This window comes from Pinus tabuliformis, chromosome 8 (genome assembly GCF_031772625.1).
Source record: "Pinus tabuliformis cultivar Carrire ecotype Pingquan chromosome 8, CPIR1, whole genome shotgun sequence".
Classification (NCBI taxonomy): Eukaryota; Viridiplantae; Streptophyta; class Pinopsida; order Pinales; family Pinaceae; genus Pinus; species Pinus tabuliformis.
The window spans coordinates 1,286,095,081-1,286,111,604 of NC_142294.1; positions in this window are offsets into that span (position 1 = coordinate 1,286,095,081).

Sequence of the window (16,524 nt, forward strand, 5' to 3'; positions counted from 1 at the left end):
AGGTGGTGGGACCATGATGATGTGGACAAGGTTTCTAGCATTATTTGGCATCAAAATACCCATAATCGGTCTCTCGGAAAAGCCAATGACCAAGTGAAAAATGGCTCCAAGATCGATGTAGATCCAACTCCCATCAATTGCTAGAGTTGTGGTCTTCCTTGGTGGGAGATTGTCGGCTAAGTTTTACAGTGACATCTGATCTTTTATGAGTGTTTCTCCTAAGCTTCGTGGTTTGTAAAGTGAGTGCACATGTGACATTAGCTTACATGTATATTATGTAAGTTTTCTGCATTTACTGGTGCATAGAAGGTCCGTTTCTTGCCTAAGAAAAAAAAAGGTTTACTCAATCACTTAAGAATATGAAACCCCTTTGGAAAATTTATAAATAGAGAAGGATTGAATTCATTTTGGATCACAAAGTGTGGATTAATTCATTTGTTCTTGAGCATTAGGTCTGATATTTTTTTACCACTTCTATCTCTTATCAATTTCAGTGGTGAAATATTCCACCCTAGTTGACATTCCCTTATTATCTCATTGTTTGAGCACAAGGGTCTCTGGTTGGTCAGCAAATTCTGTTGGATATTAGTCTCTTTTCTTTTTCTGGGCCCAATATTTCTGTTAAAGGTGAATGAATTTGGAGGATAGTGCATGATATCTTAGTTCTATTCGACATACACCTCTCTTGAAGGAAGCAACAAAGTTTCTGAGTCCTTAATATCTTGTTCTGGGCAAAGCACTTACCGTAGGTAGTGGATTCATTTCTGACACCTAAAGTAGTGAAACTCTTTACTTTATTTATTTTTTGCATGCATAGTTAAAAGGAGAACTTCCCTAGTTTTCAATTCTTAGCCTTATCTAAGGAAGCATGTTTGCATATCTCATATCATATTCACTAGCGGCAAACTTTAATTGTCTTGTCTATCCATGCAGGGAAGGTGCATTAGGATTAGGAGTTAAGAATGTTGAGACATTGTTGTACATGTTTCCATATTCATTGTACCTTCTAGACTAAAGGAAAAGTGAATAGTAGTGTTTGAAATTTTTAGTTATTTATTGTTTCAAAGAGTAATAAATAGTGATGTGATTTGAGTTTCTAATCTATGTACTTGTTGTTACTTTATTCAGTGGCATGTGCTTCCTTGTTCAGAATAAGGGGTTTTTCTGCACTATCTACCTCCCAAAGCTTCTTCAATGCAAACTAAATATCAAATCATGCCCTCGTACTCCAAATCATATAAGGCATCACCCTAGAGAAGTTCCAAAGTAGACCAATGAGCTTTGACAGGCCAACTCCAATCCCATGTCACTATACAAGTGTTGACATCACTGCTACAAAAATTATTTTGAAGTGTTGCATCCTACACCAATTCCTAAGATGGATGCCCGAAGGGGTTCTAGAATGAGGCTCAACCTTCATTACCACATTTAAGACTTTTTAAAGGGATCAATCCCTTTAAACCATACCAATTTTTACACTTTCACAATTTGGCCATGTTCCTAACAATTTATATTTTGTATAGAAAAGTCAGTCCTATTTTACATGTTTATTAAATTTAGGAACAATTATAGGTCAACTCCAGCAAAATGTCAACAAAGTTTTGGGTTAGGTTGGCATTTCTCCAAATACTATCACACATGTATATATAACCACACATTTTCCTTTTTAGATCTTGATTGGTTGAACAAAAAGGTTCACTTCCTGTGTAATTTTGTCCCATACCTCCACATCAGCACTCATAGATAACAATATTATTAATTCTTCATATATGTGCATAGTAAGGTCCCTTTTGGTTGCTATTTTTGATGGAGCAACCTTTGGCAGTACACCTTTTACCACAAAGATGTTGTTGTTGGATAGAAATCTCCAGAGGAGTCTTACACCAGACATATAAATGGCTATTGTATATCACAATAATAACCATTAACATATGAAGACGTGCAGACCCTAAACTATGTGCATTCAATCCATTACTTTTTATTTCATAGAAAATTTCATTCTGCATAGTAGATGTGTTGTGGAACTTGAGTGTGTTCGCATAAAAAATTCTAAGGCCAAACCCAGATTCTCATGTGTCATGGAAATTCAACATTTTCCTTATTCACCTAAGAAAAACTTGTAACTCATCTTAGGGTACTCATGTACAATATCACTCATCCCACTTAACAAGTTACCAAGACAAGGCTCATCACATCCAACCTTGGTCTAAAACATTTAAGCAACACAATTTACATCTTGACATGCCATAGCACCTGACATGTCTTAGAATTCCTTGGCACTATGTGGCATGCGTTAACATCCCCTACATCCCTTGGCATGCTTTGACACTCCCTAGCACACCATCACACTTCCCTTGGTAGTTTAGCATACCTTGGCATTGCCTAGCATATAACCTTGTCACTCCCTCCTTAACACACCTAGAACTCATTGAAACTCCCTCTCACACACTCTTATTCATTAATTTCCATATATTTTGAACTAGTGCTTCCTTATGTTCCCTTGACACCCCCTAACACTCCCTATCTCACCTTAGCACTTGACACATCTTGGCCTACCGCCTTAACACTCTAGGATTCCTTGGCACTACATAGTATACCTTGTCACTCTCTCCTTAGCACACCTAGACATCATTGACACTCTTGGTCACAAACTCTTATTCATTCATTTCCATTCATTTTTACCTAGTTGTCCCTTGTGTTTCCCTAGCACTCCTTATCACTCCTTGACACATGGTGTTACACCATAGCACCTATGAAATCTTGGCATGTCGCCCTAGCCTCTAGCATGCCTTAACATTGCCTACCATACCTTGTCAATTTGTCCTTAGCACACCTAGAACTCACTGAAACTTCTAATCACAAACTCTTATTTGTTCATTTCAATTCATTTTGACATAGTTTTCCCTTGTGTTTCCCTGGCACTCCCAGCTAACACTTCCTTACACGTGTTGGCACATCTTGGCCGCATGTTGCCCTAGAACTCTAGCATTCCTTAGCATTGCCAAGCATGCCTTGTAACTCTTCCTTAACACACTTGGAACTCACTAACACTCCATGCCACACACTCTTATTCCTTAATTTCCATGCATTATGACCTAGTGCTCCCTTGTTCTTCCCTAACACTCCCTAACACTCATTGGCACACATTGGCACACCGTGGAACTTGTCACATCTTAGTAGGATTTCCTAGCACTCTATCATCTATTGGCACTACTTATCATACATTGTCACTCCCTCCTTAGCACACCTATAACTTGTTAACACTCCCTATCACACACGTACATTCATTCACTTACATGTAATTGAAACGAGTCCTCCCTTGTGTTTCCTTGGCAATCCCTAGCATGTGTTGGAACCACATCCTAGAACCTAGCACAGATTGGCACGCCTTAGAACTTGGCATGTCTTGACATGCCTAACATTCCTCAAAACTTTATAACATGTGTTAGCACCTCCTGAAATTCCCTGCACACCTTGGCACTCCCTAGTTTTCATGCACTCATAGATAACCTTACTTTTTTTGTGACTTGGGAACCCAACCGAGTCATTGAAAAAATAGTGTTGTGCCTAGACCAAAGTCTCCCTTTTTCTCAAACTACTTCTTCCATCCTCTTATCACAATCGTAGGCTTTCCTTCTACAAGTCCTAATATGAAATTTTCCTAACACACTTCATCCACGGGACACCTAGAATTCACTGACACTCCCTGGAATAATCTCTTATTCGTTCATTTCCATGCACTTTGACCTAGTTCTCCTTTATGATTCCCTCACACTCCCAAACACTCCTTGACATGAATTGACACTATCTAGCATATGTCAGCATGCCTTTTTATTCCTTGGCATGTCATGGCACTCCTTAATTATCATTCCCTCATAATTACCCTTATTTTCTTTTAGACTTAGGAACCCAACCAAGTCTTGCCTAGACTACAGCAACTTTACCAAGTTACATTCACTACAACTAGAATATGCCTTATTCTTGTAATGGACTATAAACCATATTAGGCTTCTCATGTCCAATACTTACTCATCCCACTTAACAAGTTACCAAGTCAAGGCTCACATCCAACAGTGCCCATAAAATAACTAAGCAACATAGTTTACACCTTCGCATGCCATAACATCTGGCACATATAACAATCCATTTGCACTACATGGCACATATTATCATCCCCTGCATTCCTTGGCATGATTTTCCACTCCCTAATAGACCCTACCACTCCCTAACATGCCCTCACACTCTAGCATGCCTTGGCACTACCTAGCATATACCCTTGTCACTCTCTCCTTAACACAATTGGAACATGTTGACACTCCCTATCACAAACTCTTATCTATTCATTTCCATGCAATTTGAACTAGTTCTCCCTTGTGTTCTCATGGCACTTCCTGACGCACATTGGCACACCCTGGGACTTGGCACATATTGGCATGTAGCCCTAGAACTCTAGCATTCCTTGGAACTACCTAGCATACCTTGTCAGTCCGTCCTTAGCACATCTAGAATTCGCTGACAACCCCTATGACGCAATCTTATTTATTCATTTCAATGCATTTGAAACTAGTGCTCCCTTGTTTTTCCCTGACACTCCATAACTCTCCCTGGCATGAATTGGCACACCTTAGCACCTAACACATTTTGTCATGTTTCCTTAGCCTCTAGAATGCCTTAACACTGCCTAGCATACCTTGTCACTCCCTCCTTAGCACACCCTAAAATCACTGACACTTCTTGTCACAAACTCTTAATCGTTCATTTGCATGCATTATTTTCACCTAGTGCCCCCTTGTGTTTCCCTAATGCTCCCTAACCCTTCCTAGAACTATTTTGCACACCTTGGCACCTAGCACATATTGGATGCATGTCGCTCTGGCACGCTAGAATGACTTAGTGCTGCTTAGCATACCATGTCACTCCGCTCTTACCACACCTAGAACTCATTGACACTCCCTGTCACACACTGTTATTCATTCATTTCCATGCATTTTAACCTAGTGCTCCCTTGTGTTTCCCTAGCACTCACTAACACTCACCACACATTGGCACACCTAACTGCAATGAGTTTCACTAACATTCAATCCAAAAACCCTTCTAGAGTCTAGCTAGTTACTTATTCTTCACTAAGATATTAGGGTTAAGTTTATTGTATAGTGTTCAGTGTGAAAATATTACTAGGTGTTTCTGTCACATAGAGTAATTATGATCTTCCCCACATACACAAGGATAAGTGAGAAGCGTTTCCCATAATCATGCAAGTGGAACTTCAACCTGTACATTAGGGTAACCACAAAATGTTTATCATATTTACATAATGCAAGGTGATAGGAAAATATTTACATTATATACGTGAATGTACTAAGATGAGGACCATTAGCATCATATCTACATATTTACCGCAAGACAAGAGTCATTACAACCCCTTAAAAATACCCACAAGGCCTTCCTCTTTTGCAGCCCTTTGACCACAAGGGTTTAATTGAAAAACACATAATTCCTTTAAATATTTGTAGGTTGAGGCAGCCACTTCAGGCCCTTGAACTTAAAGATAATCAAATATTTGCAATTTTTTACAATAATAAGTCCATTATGCACACTCCTCATCTTAGAGTTGGGTAGAGAGGGAGAATATTTGATTGATGCCAACCTTGTAAATGAAAAACGTTCCCTACTCATTGGTTGGACACTCCACCACTAGTTGACACCACTCACACACACCAAAAGTCCAAGATACCCATAATATGTGCCCTACACCCAAGGGCTTAGACTACACCTCCATAAAATGTACCCTCAACTTTAGATGTCCCAAAATAGTAATATCCTAACCATAGCCTATTTGTTAGATTTTTGTAACTATCTGTAACTTTCTCTTAACTAACATTTGTTTCTAACTATTTAATCCACTTACCATATACTCTCTCTTGTTTGCACCCACCTAGTATACAAGAACACTTATGTTTTTAATACAACCAAGCTAAGAGGGCATGTTTCTTTCTTACACTTAAATGTTCTCAATACAACCAAGTTAAGAGCACGTGTTTCCTTTTAAAATTCCAAAACTATAACATGTCTATCTCTATAAAATAACAACAAAATCATTGCATAAAAAAGGTAAGCTTAAAATTAAATTAAAATTAGATTATTATTATTATGATAAATACACCAAATATGGAAAAATTGTTTTCAAACACAACCATAAAAAAAGTGTTAGTTTATCAAATACAACTACAAACTTATTAAGCCAGTGTAGATCCATCTTAACCTGGATCATCAAGTGCTAAGAGGGATCCAATCTCTCAATGTGCAAACCTCTTTTTTGGTGCTCGACAGATCCAGGTTAATATGGGTCTAGGAAGGTTATATAATACCATATAATATCTATATTGGTATCTATGTGTCTCTTTCTTATTCTCTCTCTCTATATCACCCCCCAAACATACACACTCTCTCTCCATATCTATCTCTCTCTCCCTCCCTCTTCCTCTCCACCTCTCTCTCTTCCCTCTATCTCTCCTCTCTCCATCACTTCCTTGTCACTCCCTCTCTCTCTCTACCTTTCTCCCTCTATGTCTTTCTTCTTCCTTCCCTCTCTCTCCCCCTCTAACTTCATCTCTCTCTCCTCTCTCTTAGTCCTCTCTCTCCCTTTCTCTCTCCCCTCCCTCTGTCCCCCCCCCCATCACTCTCTCTCCCCCCTCCATCTTTGTGCCTCCCTCTCTCTCTCTTTCGCTTCTCTCCCTATATTTATCCCCACCTATTCTCTCTCTCCCCTTCTCTCTTCTCTCCCTCTCTCTCTATCCATCTATCCCTTGTCACTCCCTCTCTCTCTCCACCTCTATCCATCTATCCCTTGTTATTCCCTCACTCTCCACCTCTATCTACCTATGCCTTAGTTCTTTCCTCCCTCTCTCTCCACCTCTATCTCCATATGCCTTAATTATTTCTTCCCTCTCTCTCCCCCTCCAACTCCATATCTCTCTCCCACACTCTCTTCTTGTCTCTCTCCCCTCTTTCTCTTCCTACCTCCCTCTCTCTGTCTCCCCCCATCACTCTCTCACTCTCTCTCTCTCCTCCCTCCATCTTTGTCACTATCTCCCTCCCCCTCTCTCCCCTTCACTTTTCTTGCTATCATCACTTGGATCCTTAGTTAAGATAGATCTATATTGGTTCTTACTAATATTTGTATTATACAAATTTCACATCTTTAAATACAAATGTATTTTCATTTTTAATTTTATTAAAACCTTAATTTAATTTATATGGGAATAATTTTAGTAGTCGTGAGGGTAGAGGGTTTATATATATCTCAACACTAATTACAACTCTTTTCCTATTAGCTTCAAATAAAAAATGTTATAAAATTAAATTAAATTAAAATATTTTTATTGTGAAATAAGTTATGGTTTTTTTCCATGTGGTTTTGATAAGGCATGATATTGGCCCATGGTATTGTAACAAAGTCTATTTACAAGTTAATAATATCCATGGTAAAGTGGGGGCGAATATCGATGGTTAAGAATCTTGTCATATATTTATAAAATATTTAGATTGTTAGAGAAGATATGATTTTTTGGCATGTGGTATTGATAAGCCATGGTATTAGCCCATGCTATTGTAACAACGCCTATTCACAAGTTCATAATATCAATGACAAACTAGGGGTGAATACCCATTATTAAGAATCCTGCCATATTCTTATAAAATATTTTGATTTTGAAATAAGTTATGTTTTTTGGGCACGTGATATTGATAAGCCATGGTATTGGCCCATGGTATTGTAACAAAGTCTATTTCCAAGTTAATAATATCCATGGTAAAGTGAGAATGAATATCCATGGTTAAGAATATTTTCATATTGTTATAAAATATTTTGATTGTGAAATAAGTTATGTTTTTAAAGCATGTGCTATTGATAAGCCATAGTATTTGCCCATGGTATTATAACAAAACCATTTTTTTACAAGTTAATAATATCCACTGTAAAGTGGGGATGAATATCCATGCTTAAGAATCTTGTCATATTGTTATAAAATATTTTGGTTGTGGAATAAGTTATGGTTTTATTTTTTTATTATTAATTGAGCCAACGTTTAGATTTTTGCACTCATCCCCATACATTTGACTTTTATTATTATTATTACTATTATTCTCTAACTAAGCCCATATTTAGAATTGTTTACATACTGACATTACACCTACACATCTACTGTATACTCTATAAATATTGTATTTATTGTTTTTTAGGGAGGGAAATTTTAACATTTTTGAAAAAATTCAGCTTTAATTTTGATGTAACAAAGCCCTCCTAATTCCAATCTTCATTTACTTTCTAAAACAAGTAGTATATTTTCACTTTTCATAGGGCAGAGGGAAAACTAGTAGATATTTTCATTTTTCACAGGGCGGGAGGGAAAACAAACGAGATTGAAGAGAGTTGTGAATTAAATTCTCACTTTTCATAAGGCGGAGGGAGAGAAAACTAGTAGCATATTTTCACTTTTCACAGGGCGGGAGGGAAAACGAGATTGAAGAGAGTTGTGAATTAAGGTTTTACCAGTAGCAGGTTGATATCAAACCCCACCATTAGATCTTCAATCCATTAATGGAGCCCAAGTATGTTTCATTTCTAACCTCTCTGCATTTACACCCAAATTTAGTCTTCTTCCACACAGGGAGGAGTACACACACCTTAGATCTCTGGTTCAAAATTCATTATTTTTTTCATCCTTTCTTTTAAGTTTATGAGTAGTATATTTTCACTTTTCACAGGACCGGAGGGAAAACGAGATTGAAGAGAGTTATGAATTAAGGTTTTACTAGTACCAGACTAATATTGAACCCCACCATCGGATCTCCAATCCATTAATAGTGCTCAGGTATGTTTCATTTCTAACCTTGTTGCATTTCCACCCCACTTTTAGTCTTATTCCACACAAGGAGGACTGGTTCAAAATTCACTATTTTTTTCATCCTTTCTTTTAAGTATAAGAGTATCATATTTTCACTTTTCACAGGGCGGGAGGGAAAACGAGAATGAAGAGTGTTGTGAATTAAGGTTTTACCAATAGCAGACTGATATTGAACCCCACCATCGGATCTTCAGCCCATTAGTGGTGCCCAGGTATGTTTCATTTCTGACCTCACTGCATTTCCACCCCACTTTTAGTCTTCTTCCACACAAGGAGGAGTACACACAATCCCCCACCATTGGATCTTCAATCCATTAATGGCGCCCAGGTATGTTTCATTTCTAATCTCGCTACATTTACACCCCACTTTTAGTATTCTTCCAAACAGGGAGGAGTACACACACCTCAAATTTCTGGTTCAAAATTCACTATTTTTTTCATTCTTGCTTTTAAGTTTATGAGTATCATATTTTCACTTTTCATAGGGCAGGAGGGAAAACGAGATTGAAGAGAGTTGTGAGTTAAGGTTTTACCTCTTCAATCCATTAATGGCACCCATGTATGTTTCATTTCTAACCTCGTTGCATTTCCACCGCCCTTTTAGTCTTCTTCCACACAAGGAGGACTGGTTCAAAATTCTCTATTTTTTTCATCCTTTCTTTTAGGTTTAAGAGTAGCATATTTTCACTTTTCACAGTGGGGGAGGGAAAATGAAGGAACATAGGTAAAAGCATATGTATTTTTCCTTCTTTTATGGTTTGTCTCTTTAGAGTTGATTTTACTGGGTGTACTATATGCATCTCAAAATTTCTCTTTAGGAAACCCTCTTTTTATTCTTTCCAAGAAAAACTCTCTGGGGAATCCCAATGGATGTTTCCCCACATTCATGGATGGCATCCTTGGTAAACCCATTTGCATTGACTAGTGCACTTGCCAACACAGAACTAGCGAAATACATAGTAACATTAATAACATTTGGTTGGGCTAACCCCTTAGGCTCAATAAATCATAATCAACTACACTATTCTCCATATTAACATATTGATCTTATTTAACATTTTGTTAGAGCAACCATAACAATCCAAGCGTGTTCCTATTTTTATTTTGGTTTTTAATTCTTTATTTGGTGTGGTGACAACTTTATATGACTCTATAGATGTTTATTTTTGTCAGAGTATATGTTGAAAAGTAGATGCTCTCTTACATTCTACCTTGTCTGTTATGTATTGACGGAGTTCAGTTTTATTAGTTGTGACCAAAGAACTGTGTTAGGCATGTATACAAGGATTCTTGTATCATTATTTCTAAACTGAACATTGTCTTTAAACAAGCAAAGTAGATCCTTAATGCTACATGTTTGTATCTCAAGGAACTTCCAATCCTAATAAATGAGGTGAAATTTAAGTGTTTCCAGAATCCAATTCTCAGGTTTTGTGAATTTACTCATATATGGTCCTGGAAAAGCGAAGTGAAATTTAATTATTTCCAAATCTTGATTTCTGTGAATTCACTCATATTTGGTGCTGGAATCTTTTGAGAAAACAAGAAGAATTTCTTTTAGTTTCATTCAAATTTTCCAAAAATAATACTAAATTTCTCCCTAACTAAAATTCTCCCTAAAATGGCTTTGCGATTGAAAATTTTGTAAATATTTTTAGGGAAACAACCCAAAATACTTTTCCAGATTAGAGTTTTCTAACACTAGGTAATAAAACAGTCTTCTATTTTCTACTGCAAATGTTTGATAGAGGCTTCTCGGAAACTGATCAGAAAATTAGGTAGATGTGCTTGACGGACTAGATAATTTTTAATGAATAATCACTTAACATAAATGATATATTAGGTTGCATAAATATATAACTTAGAAGCACGAAATGAAGAAGAAACATCAACGAGATTGACATATTCTTAATTGACTTGAATGAGACCAGGAATAACTTTGACTAGAGGGTGTTGAAAATGACATAATTTTGTTCTTGTTGGATAGATTTAGAACTAAAATCAGCAGTTCTCTTGCTTGCATAACTTGGGCAGATTTTTGTATCTCAAGTCTCAACCTTATTGAATAGTATGATTTATGCCTTGCAATGTTGAGATATGCTGTGATACCACTTGCTAGTAACTTGAACACTTTAGATGAAAATTTAGTTGTGAATTTTACTTGCAAAATATATAAGTGAAAACATAGATTAATTGTCCCTTGTGTAGAATTTCCTTGAAATTCTGCTACTGCTTGAATGAATAAATACAAAACTAATTGTTGCATGAAGACAAAAAATATCTCTACCAACTTGCACTGGAATAGAATAGAAATAAAACACAGTCACACTATAGCAAAAAAAAATAAAAAATTCTAGGGAACCCATCTAGGAAAACCCTATGTTAGCTGTAGAAATTTAAAATACTATCCATATTAGACTTTGAGACACCTTCTTCAAGACCAGGTTCATCAATTCTTATTGCTTTCCATATTCATTTTCATAAGCATTAGGGTTGTTGTCTGTCAAATCAGAGTAGCTAGAAAGTGTCTCTTTGATTTCAGAAAGAAGATCAGGATCAACTTCATCCAAGAATCCCTTAGAAGGCTCATTAGTAGCAAGAAGAAATGTCTTTTTTTATTTTATTTCATCACACGCATCCATCATAATCACTGATTTTTATTCATTTATTTCACAACCATTTTCAATGTTAGATGCAAAAGGTAATTTAGTATGATATAATCCTTAGGTAACCAACCTCAAACATATTGTTGGTTAATTTATGTTGTTTGAAGTTTATTGAGTTTGAGTTTTATCATGAAGCTATTAGAAGCATACTAGAATGGGTGAGTTTATTATCTTGATAACAATGTTATGGTTTGATCTAGTCCTTGAAAGGAACTTATAGTTGATGGTCAAAATTTCACATTCCTTTCATTTTTTTATCTTCACATATAACAAATATCTTTACGTTATAGCCTCTAGCTAGATATATACAATAACTGCCACTCAGATGTTGGACGCCATCATTTTGAGGCTTGAGCTTACTCAACTTACCTTTATTTGAGTTGAAAATGTCATTAGATCTCATTATATCGTCTATTGGAGAGCATGAATCGAATTTACCTTTATTTCAGTTAAAAATGTAATTAGATCTTGCTATATCATCTTTTGTAGAGAACGAATCCAATTTCTCATAGTCCATTTTCTTGAGGTATAAAAAAGTTACTTTAATTCATTAAACTTACTTTTCATATTCTATTTGTTAATTGTGATTCTGCAAGCCACATATGCATTGGAACAGGGGCATATTTAACGAAGTGTGGAAGGAGAGGGAAGCTTCAGTTATGTCCTTTCAAACTTTCTAAGGTATGTAATAATTTTTTTAAAAAATTCTCCATAGAATGTTGTGCTTTAACTTTTTCTTTTGATAACGGATTATTTATGTGATCTCCCGTCTCTTATACACAACCAGAGTCCAAACATAGATGGTTTTTTGGGATATGTGGACAATGGCCAGATTTATGGTAACCATTTATCTAGAAATTTACATTGTAGAAGATCAAGCATTTACAGTTGAATATTTCCTTGCCACAAAATTAGAGTTGAAGAGTCAGAATCCTATTTTTTAGGCATATACCTCACTTTTAAATTAATTTATTGCTGACTCTGTATAGACCTTCCATGGGAGGGTAAAGAGTGATCACTACCATTGCTTAATCTTGAATCTGTAGACCAAGTAAAGATTCCAAATGTGTATAAATTAGTGGCTCCTTGGAGAATCCCAAGAGTGGCACTATTGTAGCAACAAGAAATTCGTTTATTTTGAGTTTTTCATTAGTGCATTGATAGTATATTGTTTATTCCATACAATACCTCAATAGTGTATGATCAAATTACAATTAAACCTATCATAATATTTTTACTTTTCCTCTTTTAGAGGGAAACTAGAGTGTGTGTCAAGATTGCAAATCACAATCGTATCATGCAAAGTTTACATGGGACAAGTTTTGTGGATCTAAGCAGCAAGATGCCTATTGGAATTCAAGAGGCAACAATACTACAAAGTGGGAAAGAGGTGTCAAAGTTAACCTGGATTTCACATTATGGTTGGAGTCGGTTTGTTGACAAGATGTTGGATACCCCAACTTCCTTTTTATGACTGAGTGCAAGATTGAATACTTCGACATTTTCCTCGCTCAATTGTCATTAAGTAATGGGTTTTCTAATAAGTGCTGCACACCTATAAACTTTAATAGAGTTTTTCTCGAGTCTTTGGAGGTGGTTAGCTTTTCAAAGCACCCACGTACAAGAAGAGGAGAAATAATATGCTCGACTAATTTGAAGTTATATACCTATGAATAGGGTGTTCCCATTCATAAACCTGATGACTCACTCTACTTCTTTCTAGTCAACAACTTTGGGACTTTCCATGAATCGTGAGACAATTCCAACCCCATAACTTTTCAATATATACCCAATAGATTAGAATATGCATAAGGAGAACTCCATTCTTGTTTTGAAAGAACCTGCAATCGACTTGTACCATGCTATTTAATCTTTTCTATATTTATTCGCATCCTTGGTCTGTGACATAAAGTTGCAACATGATACCTTGCATTTTCTATACTAACACTCCTAAAAAATAATAAAGTATGCCCAAATCTATAATCTCAAATGATATATGTAGCTCACCTTTCGGTTTTTCAATTATCTAAGTTATTACCTATATTCATGAGAACTTCTATAACAGATACCATAGCGACAATATATGTTATACTTTTATCCATGTTTCTCTGATGGCGTTTCTCCTTCAGTAGAGCAGCAATACACTGTAGTTTCCATTTAGGGGAGAAGTGTACCCAGTAGTAACCTTGGCCTGTGTGCAGATGGGTTGAATGCACATTAAACTCTATCTATTGTTTTGAAGGTGTTTCTCCTTCAACAATACTTCATCTTAGTAGATACTTTCAATCTGCACCTTTAGTAGATGCATGTAGCCTTGGGATACATGTTGTAGATTATAGTTTTCCTATGAGGTTGTAGCAACAATGAAAGAAGTGCATCGATTTTAGGCATATTTTGTATGCTTTTATAGTTTGACTTAGATGCTCACTTTTCTTAATTTAGGTGTTTTTCTCAGTTCTATTTGATGCACAGATTTATGTTTAAGAAAAGTGCACAGTAGAGAAGTGTTCTATATTTTGAGCAGGGGACACACTTCTAGGTACGAGGTACTCTATTCTAGGAAGCTTTTGCCATGCAGGTTAGGTACTTTATCCGAGAATCCCAAGAGGTGCTATTGAAGCAATAAGAAATTCGTTTATTTTGAGTTCTTCATTAGTGCATTGATAGTATATTTCTTATTCCATGCAATACCTCAATATTGTATACAACCATATTTAGTATGATTTTATAGTTTGACTTCGATGCTCACTTTTCTTAATTTAGGAGTTTTTATTAGTTTTTTTTATGCACATATTTATCTTTGAGAAAAGTGCACAATAGATAAGGGTTTTATAGTTTGCACAGGTGACACACTTCTAGGTAGGTGGTACTCTATTCTAGGAAGCTTTTGCCACGCAGGTTAGGTGCTTTATCTGAGAATCCCAAGAGGTGCTATTGTAGCAATCAGAAATTCATTTCTTTTGGGTTCTTCATTAATGCATTGATAATATATTTTTTTGTTCCATGCAATATCTCAATATTGTATGATCAAATTACAGTTAATATTGTCATAATATTTTGACTTACCCCCTTTTAGAGGGAAACTAGAGTGTGTGTCAACCTTGCACGCACAATTGTATCATGTAGAGTTTACCCGGCACAGGTTTTGTGGATCTAAGTAGCCAGGTACCTGTTGGAATTCAAGAGGGAACAATACTACAAAGTGGGAAAGAGGTTTCGCAGTTAACCTGCCTTTCACATTATGGTTTGAGTCGGTTTGTTGGCAAGATCCTAGATACCCCAACTTCCTTTTTATGATTGAGTGCAAGATTGAATCCTTTGACATATTCCTTGCTCAATTGTCATTAAGTGATGGGTTTTCTTAGAAGTGCTTCACATCTATAAACTTTACCAGAGTTGTTATTGAGTCTTTAGACGTGGTTATCTTTTCAAAGCACACACATATATGAAGATGAGAAATAATATGCTTGACTAATTTCAAGTTATCTTCCTATGAATAGGGTGTTCCCTTCCATAAACCTGATGACTTGCTCTACTTCTTTCTAGTGAACAAATTTGGGACCTTTCATGAATTGGGAGACAATTTCAACCCAATAACTACCAGTTTCTTATTTAGAGTTATACCCACTAGATTAGAACCTGCACAAGGAGAATTCCATTCCCATTTCAAAATAACGTGCAATGGACTTATACCATGCTAATTAATATTTTATGTATTTCTTTGCATCCTTGGCCTGTGGCATAAAGACGCAACAAGTTACCTTGCATTTGAATCTATACTAATGCTCCTAAACAATAATAAAGTATTCCCAAATCTGTCATTTCAAATGATCTATGCATCTCACCTTTTAGATTTTCAATTATCGAAGTTGTTACCTATATTGATGAGATCATCGGAAATCGAGGCCACAATGACAATATCTGTTAGAGTTTTATACATGTTGCACTAAAGGTGTTTTTCCTTCAGCAACACTAAAATACATTGTAGTTTCTATTCAGCAGAGAAGTGTACCCAGTAGCAACCTTGGTCTGTGTGCAAATGGGTTGAATTCACAATAGACTTTATCTATTGTTTTGAAGGTGTTTCTCCTTCAATAGTACTTCATCTTAGCAGATCCTTTCAATCTAAACCTTCAGCAAATGTTTACAACCTTGGGGTACATGCTATAGATTCCAGTTTTGTTGTGATGGTATAGCAATGATGAAAGAATCGCATCGATTTTAGGAATCTTATTGTTTTTGTATGAAAGCATGCTTGTATAATGTTTCCCAAAATTATATAGAGCCATATTTATTATAAATTTATAGTTTGACTTAGATGCTCACTTTTCTTAATTTAGGTGTTTTTCATAGTAATATTTTATGCACAGATTTATCTTTAAGAAAAGTGCACAATAGAGAAGGGTTTTATATTTTGAGCAGGGGACACTCTTATAGGTAGGAGGTACTCTACTCTATGGAGTTTCTGTCATGCATGTTAGGTGCTTTATCCTAGACAGAGTTCCAAGTCCTTTCCTCCTTGACAAAGTCCCTGCCAGACAAGACACCGGTGGATAGAGTTCAAAGTCCCTAAATTTTCCAAAAAGCCACCTGACCCTAGCTATCTGGCCTAAAATCCTTTATATTCCAGTCATCTCTTGGCTGTGATTTCATAGAGAGAGCCCTCTCTAGTTTGGTAGGGCTAGCTACCAAACTAAAATCTTGGTCTATGGTTACCTTCATCGATCTCTTCATCAGCCTATGACATTATGGAAGATAATAGAGGACATGCCAACTAGGGAGTGCCAAGGTGTTCTTGTGAATGTAAGGTTCCCAAGTCATGGAAAAATGCAATGCTAGTTGTGAGGTCATTACTACCAAGGTGTGTTATGGAATGCTAGGGCATGCTAAAATGTGCCAGATAGTACGAAGACATGTCAAAAAAGCTAAGATGTTCCAAGTGCTAAGGCATG